The 8926-nt window shown below is 33.3% G+C and overlaps 1 pseudogene; it reads right to left on the bottom strand.

Moving 5' to 3' along the window:
• Window positions 1-3440: 3440 nt before the first annotated feature.
• On the bottom strand, window positions 3441-6358 carry LOC114754717 (PH, RCC1 and FYVE domains-containing protein 1-like; annotated as a pseudogene).
• Window positions 6359-8926: the final 2568 nt, after the last annotated feature.

Genomic DNA, 8926 nt, shown 5'->3' on the forward strand with positions numbered 1-8926 from the left:
TGACATGAATTGGCCGCATATTCTCGAGGGTTATTTGGATAGAAATAAAATTATAATTTTTTTTTTAACCAAACACAAAACTATAATTTTAAAAGTGCGTTTGTGGTATATGAAATAAATATATAGAGGAGTTTGTCTAAATTTATGAAAAAGTACTTTTAAAAAAATAATTTTAGGATTACCTAAATATCATCTTAGACAATAGAAATAGAGATGGGCTTAATAACTAATAGGTTTTAAAGTCGGCGAAGAAGCTTCTTTTTTCATAAACATCAAGGAAAAAAGAATAAACAGTAAGAATTGAATTGCCTCTAATTGAAAAATATTTATACCTAAAAAAATTGAAATAAAAAATAGTTAGGCACAAATTTTCAGGAAAGCAGGAGTTTCAGGCTATATTATACTACTTCTAGTCTTTAATATAATATCTTGTTTGACTTTTATTTTGGCCCTAAATATAAAACTCCAATCCACTTTGTCTCTCATATTTATACTTTTTTTTTTTCAAAGTAATCCTTCTAACAATAATAGTTCTAGCCAATACACTTAATTAATGAGGATATTTTAGGAAAGATAACACCTATTTAGGACAAATAACTAACTCAACTTATTTCCTTAATCTTCTCAAATTAATTAACTAACTCTTATAATTAGAAATAGAGGTAATATATATTAGAAAAATCGACACGACGACATATAGAAATTATAGATAATGTAAGTAGTATGAAAGCCTTTTGTCCGTCAACCGTCAACTTTGGGGTTATGAAAATTTTAAAAAATGGAGTTATAAAATTTTAACAAAAAAAAAACAGTTTTTTGATCAAGTGATAGAAAAAATATGGAAGATAAAAGAATAAAAAAAGTTAAAAATTTTTAATCTTACTTTATCAATTTTTTAAATAGAGATCATTAAAATTCCCTCCTCAACTTCCCTCCCCTTTCCTCATGCCAAATAGAACCGTGAGTTGTGTAGATTTTAATAATTTCATTGAATCTCTTTTGCTGTTGTATCAGTGTCAAACTTATTCTTCTTTTTTCAAAACCATTTTTTAATTTTTTAGCTATTTTTTCAGTTATATAAAGCTATAAACTACGAAATATATTTACAAAAATCAAACTAATTTTTATCATAAAAAAAAAACTAATTTTTAAAACTTAGAATGGCTTCATGAAGTTATGTACATTTATAGTGATGGTTATTTATTTGTGGGAAATATCCTTAAAGAACTTCATTAAAACATCATTTCTTGAGACTATTAATTATTTTACAAAAATATCTTTTTTTTATGACTATCATGGTCTTTACCATATAAGATTCCGTCTATTTATTCTCAGATATAATAAATAATAAATGAGGGGAAGAGAAAAATCACAGAAATAACAATCATCTTAATGAGCATCCAAACTAATTTCTCATTGATTCAAATTCGGATCAAAATATCCTATGTTTAGGGGAATTTTATTATCAATCATTTATCCCAATCATTTATCTCGAAACACACGGCAAGGAATTTTATTATAGTGAGAATTAATTATCAAAATGTACAAAGCACTACTAAGAGCTTGTTTGGTATGAAGGAAATAGAGTGGGGGGAGGAGAAAAAATTTTAAGATTCAAAAAAATTAAAGAATTGGGGTTTTAAAATTTTAACAAAGAGAGGATGTAATATAAAAAAGTAATAAGAATTAATTAAAAGCTTCTAAACCCTTTTTTTTATTTTCTTTAAATTGAGCTTATTAAAATTTTTTCTCTTTTTTTTTTAAAATATTAAACGGACTCTAAATATATAGAGATCATATTAGTAAAACTATTAACTAGATTTGTACGCCTTGACCACTTTTAGTTTTGCTAAAACCAAATGCAAGGCTATCTAACAGGTTTAGCACAGGAAACAGGGTAACCATACCACCAGCATCAAGCTATCTATTCCCTATTAGTACACAATTTGATATGAAATTCTTGTAATGAACGTAATTGTAAACAAAGTACTACCTCTGTTTCTAAATATAATATTTAGTTTGCAGTACAAATGATATGACGTAGTATATTTCAAAGCATAATATAAATTTGTCCAACAAACCACCATTTCTTGGCACATCAGTTCATCCTAATGCCAAATCGAAGGAGTACCAAATCCTGCAAGAAATAGAGTAGCATGCTAAGAGAATTCCATAAACATGATTACTTGATTGTTGTTATCTTAGTTTTCCCATAATAAATTAGTCAAGAGCCTAAAATATCATACTCAAAAAATATTTATACAATTAAGAATTAAGATTTTTACCTGGACCTCATTGCTAGTTAAAATGTTTGTCTACATTGACTCTGACTCTTACTATTTTATTGTCACGTGGTAATTTATAAATAAGAACATAATGAATAAAAAAGAGCAAGAGAAATTAAATGTTACCTTCTGACTAGTCTCTTCTGGTAAGGCACCCGCCACATAAATTGCCACCATGACATGGACTTTGTTTGTCACTCTGCTTAGAAACCTACAATAGGTTTGTCTCCAAGTACGGTTGAAGAGTAGGGGACTGCAAACACCCAAAATCCAACAAAAAATCCCAATCCCATGCTCAAATATAATTCTTGAGAGAATAGTGAGTCATCTTCTTCATTGTGATTATCTTCGTCATGTGAAAATGTTTTATCTTCTAGGCACTTTTTGCTAAGCAGCAATCCACAAAGATCAAAATTTTCTTCATAACATGAGGCATTAAAACTCTGTAACTGTGTTACTATTGGGATTTTTTTATGGAGAGTATTGTTTGACAAATCTAACACAATGAGGCAATCAATATGAGCAAGACTTGGAGGAATTGGCCCTAATAAATCATTTTTCGACAAATGAAGAAATTCAAGTGATTTTAGATTTCTGATCTCCTTGGGTATTTTTCCACTCAATTTGTTACTTGACAAATTCCAGGAAGCCAATCCCAACAAAAACACAAGTTCTCTTGGTATTTAAGCATTTTTCCTGATAGAGCATTATTAGAGAGATTAATGCTTTTAACAAGGAATCTTGGCCTCATAAACATGTAATCCTCACCTTTCCACATCAATGTTATATAGAATTCCAAACTATCAAAGATAATATAATACCGTGTTGTACTAATGGTGTAATAATGATAGCTCTTACTTAAGTTGATGTGCTCTTGTGCGATAACAATAAAATTTTGAAGGCAAGATGGAATTTCATTGGACAAGTTATTACAAGAGAGACCAAGGAGTCGAATTTACATCAAGTGGGAAAGATGCCCAAGTAGATTTCCATATAAATGATTCATCCGTAAGCTTAGAATTTCCAACTGTCCAAGGCTTATCCCAAATGAAGGTACTAGTCCTAACAACTTAAGGTGGAGACGTATTATCTTCTGGGCACTTTTTATTGAGTGGCAATCTGCAAAGATCAAGGATTCCTTCATAAGATGAGGCATTAAAGCTGTGCAACTGTGTTCCTATTGGGATATTTCCATAGAGATGATTGTCTCACAATAACCTCAACAAAAGCGGCAGTTGCCACACTCCGCATGCAATAGCAATTGTTCTTAACCCTAACAATGATTGTACTTCTCTAGGATATGAAACATTCTCCCTATCTCCATGACCCAGGACGCCAAATGTGAAGAGTTGCCCAGTTGAAGTTGTCAAGGCGCTGTGTGCCATGGACCACAAGTGACAAAAGCAACATGAAGTCCCTTTAGTAGACCTAAAATTCATTTCGGGATCCAATGACTTACGTCAGTGCCATGACCAAGAAGTCCAGTATTATGAGTTCCGTCACCCCGAGTCTATAGTTCTCCTGCCACTATAACAACGCAAGTGTGAAACTCCCCACAAGCAACAAAATCAACAGTTGTAGAAGCTAAAACTTCAACTAGACAAGGTTGAACCACATTCTTCTCAACACCATGGCCTAGACGTCCTCCAAATTCTTCGCCCTAAATAAATACTTCACCTTGCCTTGTGACTAGTGCAGCATGTTTAACATCACATGCTATGTGATGCACATCTAAAACGACACTAGACTCCAGTGGCCTGGGCAAAAGCACATCTACCCTTGGATTGAACTAATTGAAAATTTTATCTACACCAACTCCCATAACATTCTCAGTAGTAACCTCCCCCCATATGTATACATCACCCAGAGCATCATAGTCATTTGGTGCGGATCCATGACTTGATGTGCTGGGGGCACTCGAAACACTAACTCGAAGGGCATCTAAATCAGATCCTCCTGCTTGCATATTTGAAGGGTCTAATGGTGAATTCGATCTTGTAGAATTGACAGACTTCAACAGTCCAAAGGGCTTTGAAGCAGTCTTAGTATTAGAATTCACAGAAGCATTAGGAGATTTAATATCTAGTGTACTAACTGAACTTTCACTTGGACAACTTGATGTCAACTCTCTGTTATCCTGAAAGTAATTCAGCCAGAAAAAATTATATATAGGTTACCATCTATTACAACATGGAAGCAATAGGCAAACTAATGCCACCAGTAGAAATACATGTAATTTGGTAAGATTTTAAGTAATTAGTCAATCTAGAGTCACAAAATTCATATCACTGTAGAAAAGATAAAAGAGACTAATCAGAACAATCAATTGCTCATAAATCATGACAAAGAATTGCACAAGAAAGTGAACAGCACTTGGCTTGAGACAAACCGTCGTATACACCCTTTCAGAGAATATGAGTTAATTCAGAATATGAAGACAGTATCTTAAAGGAAACAGTACATTCTTCCAATCATCACAAAAGTAGTAAGTTCTCTCCCTTCGTCCATCTAAGACTTTAGTCCCAGGGAAAATGGTGGAATACTCCATCATTTCCAAGAAAAAGATCTATCTTCTCCCCTAGCTTATAATTCTTGGTAAAAGAGACGTGACACAAGTAGAATGATATTGAACTACACAAAGGTGGATTTACATCAAGATAGAGACCCTCATCACTCCACCCATCAATTTTTGGCCGCCCACCTTGGCCAGAAGATATCAGAGCTTTATCTCCGCAACTTTATCTCCGCAAGTCTGTAAAGAGAGGAAGAAATCTAGTAATGATAAAAGTGGAGGAAATGGAAAATAGATAATGATGTAATCGCACAAAAATCAAGGGACCACTTTCTGTTGTTATAAATAAGGGAAAGGACAGATAGTTCTTCTCAGGACTTAGACACCATTGAAAAACAGCCTGCCAGAAGATTGAGGAAAAGCAACCAAAGAATGACGAATGAATCTATGGAACAGTTTATAAATATCACCTAGTAATAACAACACCTGATGAGGCATTTGAATAATGTAAGATAAAATTCTAGAGATCTCACTGTTCTTTGTCCAGGAATAATTCTTAAGACAGAAGAAAGATTCAATCTTCTTTCTCCACTACTTGAAATCCAGATTAAAGATGACCCATCCTGTTGTTTTCAGATAGTTTAGTAAGCACAAAAGTAAAGAACTTAAACAAGCGTGATAATGCAAGAAACACAGAAAAGTTACAATGTACTAAAACTTCAAGAGTCTATCAATATAACCACTGCTACATTCCTAAGACTCAGTCTCAAGATCTATGTTTAAGCTGGTTCGAACCCTTGCTAATTGAACCAAATGGTGCTGGTCAAAAAAATTGAACTAAGCGGTCATCGGTCAAATAGGGACATGATTTGCAATACTACCTACATCAAAGTAACAAAACCCAAAAAGACATTCATTAAATATCATCCATAGTATAATTAAGACATTCACAAACATATCCCCCGCCCAAAAAAATCAAAGAAAATCCAATGAGAGGCCACAATAGAATACACAAACAGAAAGTCACCTCATACCACATCACTCATCAATATCAAAAAGCACAAAAGAGTAGCTATCTTGATTGTTGTCCAAGAGGGCACTTAATTAAGTAGAACATTTGAGTATTCAATAACACGATCCCAACATGAGCTTTCAGTTATGAGCCAGCTTACATTGGAAAGCCTGAACGGATAAAACTTGGGCTTTCCTTTCCAACCATATTTAGCAGTTGGGCACCCTTTTAAAAGGGATCAATGCCTGAAGTAAGCAGAAGTAACAGGTAATGACAGCCAAAAAGTCTACAAGATATTGAAAGATGCAATTTTTGTATGTTTATCAAAGATGCTAAAAATAATCACACAAAAGAACTATCCAATTGACATTCCAGTGAATATACAGTTTGTTTTTTTGGTAGAAAAAGATAATCAGAGAAATTTTATCATTAGAAAATGGCATCCAAGGATAACTATTCTTTTAAAGAATAAGCCATTAACAATTCAGAACCAAATTACTCACAATACATGCTGAAGCATCCCATTGGAACACAAATAGTCAGTCCCATCATATCTTATGAGACTCCTCATGTTCAATAGCAGTGATAAAGCATGAGATCATTCAATCAACCCTTCTCATTCAAAAGGTTGCGAACTTTCATTATAAATAGAACTGCTTGAAATTTTACTGATCATCCATTAAAAACAAAAAAAATCAATATGTGCTCCCCATATTTTCATTTTGGCCTTTGCTCCTCCAGTCTTTCGACTAGAGTTAGCAGCAATTCCAACTTCCCTCAGTATCCAAACAACGGAAGACACACTGATCATAATATTTTTGGCCAGGGAACCTACCTTCAGCAAGAAACCCAATTACTATATTGTATTGAAACAAACCGAATAACAAATACTCCAAGCAAGCTGCAATATTTACAAGAACTAAAGCAGAAATTATAACGCGTCACATTAAGTTTGTGACACACACACACACAGAGACAGAGAGACAGACAGAGACCTGCTCTAAGTCACGGTGGGCATTCCCGTAGCTAGCAAGATCTGCCATTCCATGTGAAAGATTCACAGAAACGCCACCACCCTCTCCGATCGCTGGATGGAGCTCCGGTCGTCACATGTAACAATTCCAGCCTCTTCCCTACGCTACCATCCACACCCAAACCTCACTCTTCCTCACAAACAAAACCAGCTTCTTCTTCACTCTCAAGAATGCACGAAGCTCCGTAGATCTATTCCTCCTCGCGGAAACCACATGTCCAGAAACTCCATTGACAAAATCAAGTCAGAGCAGAAACTTCTCCCACACATGAACTGGGATGGACCAGAAAAGAAAACCAGCTCTTCGACAGGCAAGAAGCAGCTTATTAGACACGTTCTGGTGGTCTACAACAGAATAGAGGTTGCAGAAAAGTATTCTGGCGAGCAATGCATGCTCCAGCGTCGGCGAACTGGCGAAGGGACTAAGGGAGAAGAGGAGACAGCGGGAAGAGAATGAGAGTGTAAGAGTACAACTCGTCAAAGACGAGGACAGGAGAAAATATTAAAAAAAAACAACAAATAAATATGGAAAAGCAGAAACTAACCCGAGTCTGGGAGATGAAATCGTGAATCGAAGTGAGAAGAAAAATATAATTTTTGTTCTGGGACTTCTACTTAATTTTCAATTTTGATCCCCGTAGTGTGAATTTCTTTTCACGTCCGTCCCAAAGATGGAGTGAAAGAGAAAGACAGAAAGATTGTGGACGGAGACCGAATTCCTATTTTCGCTGAAAATGGTAAAAGATTTTCGAAACCCAACGGCAGTTTTTTGTTAAATTTTTTTTAGAAACTAAATAAATGTCGAGGATGGAAGCACGTAGACACGCAGGGGACAACAAAGGAAGGGTAGTTTTAGTAATTTGAGCGGAGCAGGTTAACGGTTTTTAACAAAGAGAGAATTACTATGAAATTTTAAATAATAAATTTAATTTTTAAAAAATTCAAATCACAAGTTATCAGCATGAATGTTGTTATTCTTTATTCTTAAATTTGTCACTGCAAACTCCTCTATTCTTAATAAATTTTAAAGTAATTAATTTTTTTAAAAAAACTGATTGTAATTTTTCTATTTATATATATAATATCTACTTAATTTCTTATTAATAATTAATTTTGGTTACTGTTTAGAAAAAGTTAGTATCATCTCTATATTTAATTTTTTTCATGATTTAATTAAATATTTAAAAGAAGTAGTAATAAAAATATTATATTTTTATAAGAGAGATTAACTAATTTGATTCTAATTTAATTCTTGAACTTTAAACTCTTTTCAACCCGATAGCCATAATTTTACCTCCATATAATTCAAAGCAAAAGGATGACTAATAGCGTGCGCGCGCGCACCGTGTTAGCTGCTATCAGAGATACCCAATATTTCTAACAAAAGGAAAAAAAACTTATCTAATTTTGAGACACTACTACTTTTTCTATTTTAAACACGTTTTAAATTTTACTTGTTTTTTTTTTCTAAATATTTGTTATAATACTAACTTTTTCAAGTACAATTAGTGCATACTTGTCTCCAAAAGTAACAATTGTAGATATAATTAGTACTAATTTTTAAGCTAATTTAAAGTGGAAAAAAAATGTTTACATGATACATTATTGATTTGAGTATCTCTTTAATTAGATGGTGTTTAATATTATATAATTCGGAGGGTTAATTGGAAGGAGTGGTTGCGACCAAATAAGATACTGGTGGTGGGTGCCCTTAGACCCTGCAGCTTGGCAAATGACTTGGGATGAACAATATAAGAGGCAGTAAAGGACCATAGGGAGAATAATAAGGGCATAGTAGTTTTGGTTAAAGCATTAATAAATTAAAATACCATCACTTTCTAATCTTAGGCACATCCCGTCGCCCAATTTATGCTTTAATATATCTGAGTTTGATTTTCTCATCAAAGAATAATTTTGATATTAAATTATTTTTTTCTTAAAACCCCCATGTCTTTAACTCCATTGCTTCATCCACTGTTACTAATAGAACTGGACGTTAATTTATCTTATCTCATATATTTATAATTTTTTCCAAGCTAACTTAGTTGATAATTTATAAAATGATACATAACATTATATAATGT

This window comes from Neltuma alba, unplaced genomic scaffold, assembly GCF_004799145.2.
Source record: "Neltuma alba isolate B1F8T4 unplaced genomic scaffold, ASM479914v2 tig00010187_pilon, whole genome shotgun sequence".
Classification (NCBI taxonomy): Eukaryota; Viridiplantae; Streptophyta; class Magnoliopsida; order Fabales; family Fabaceae; genus Neltuma; species Neltuma alba.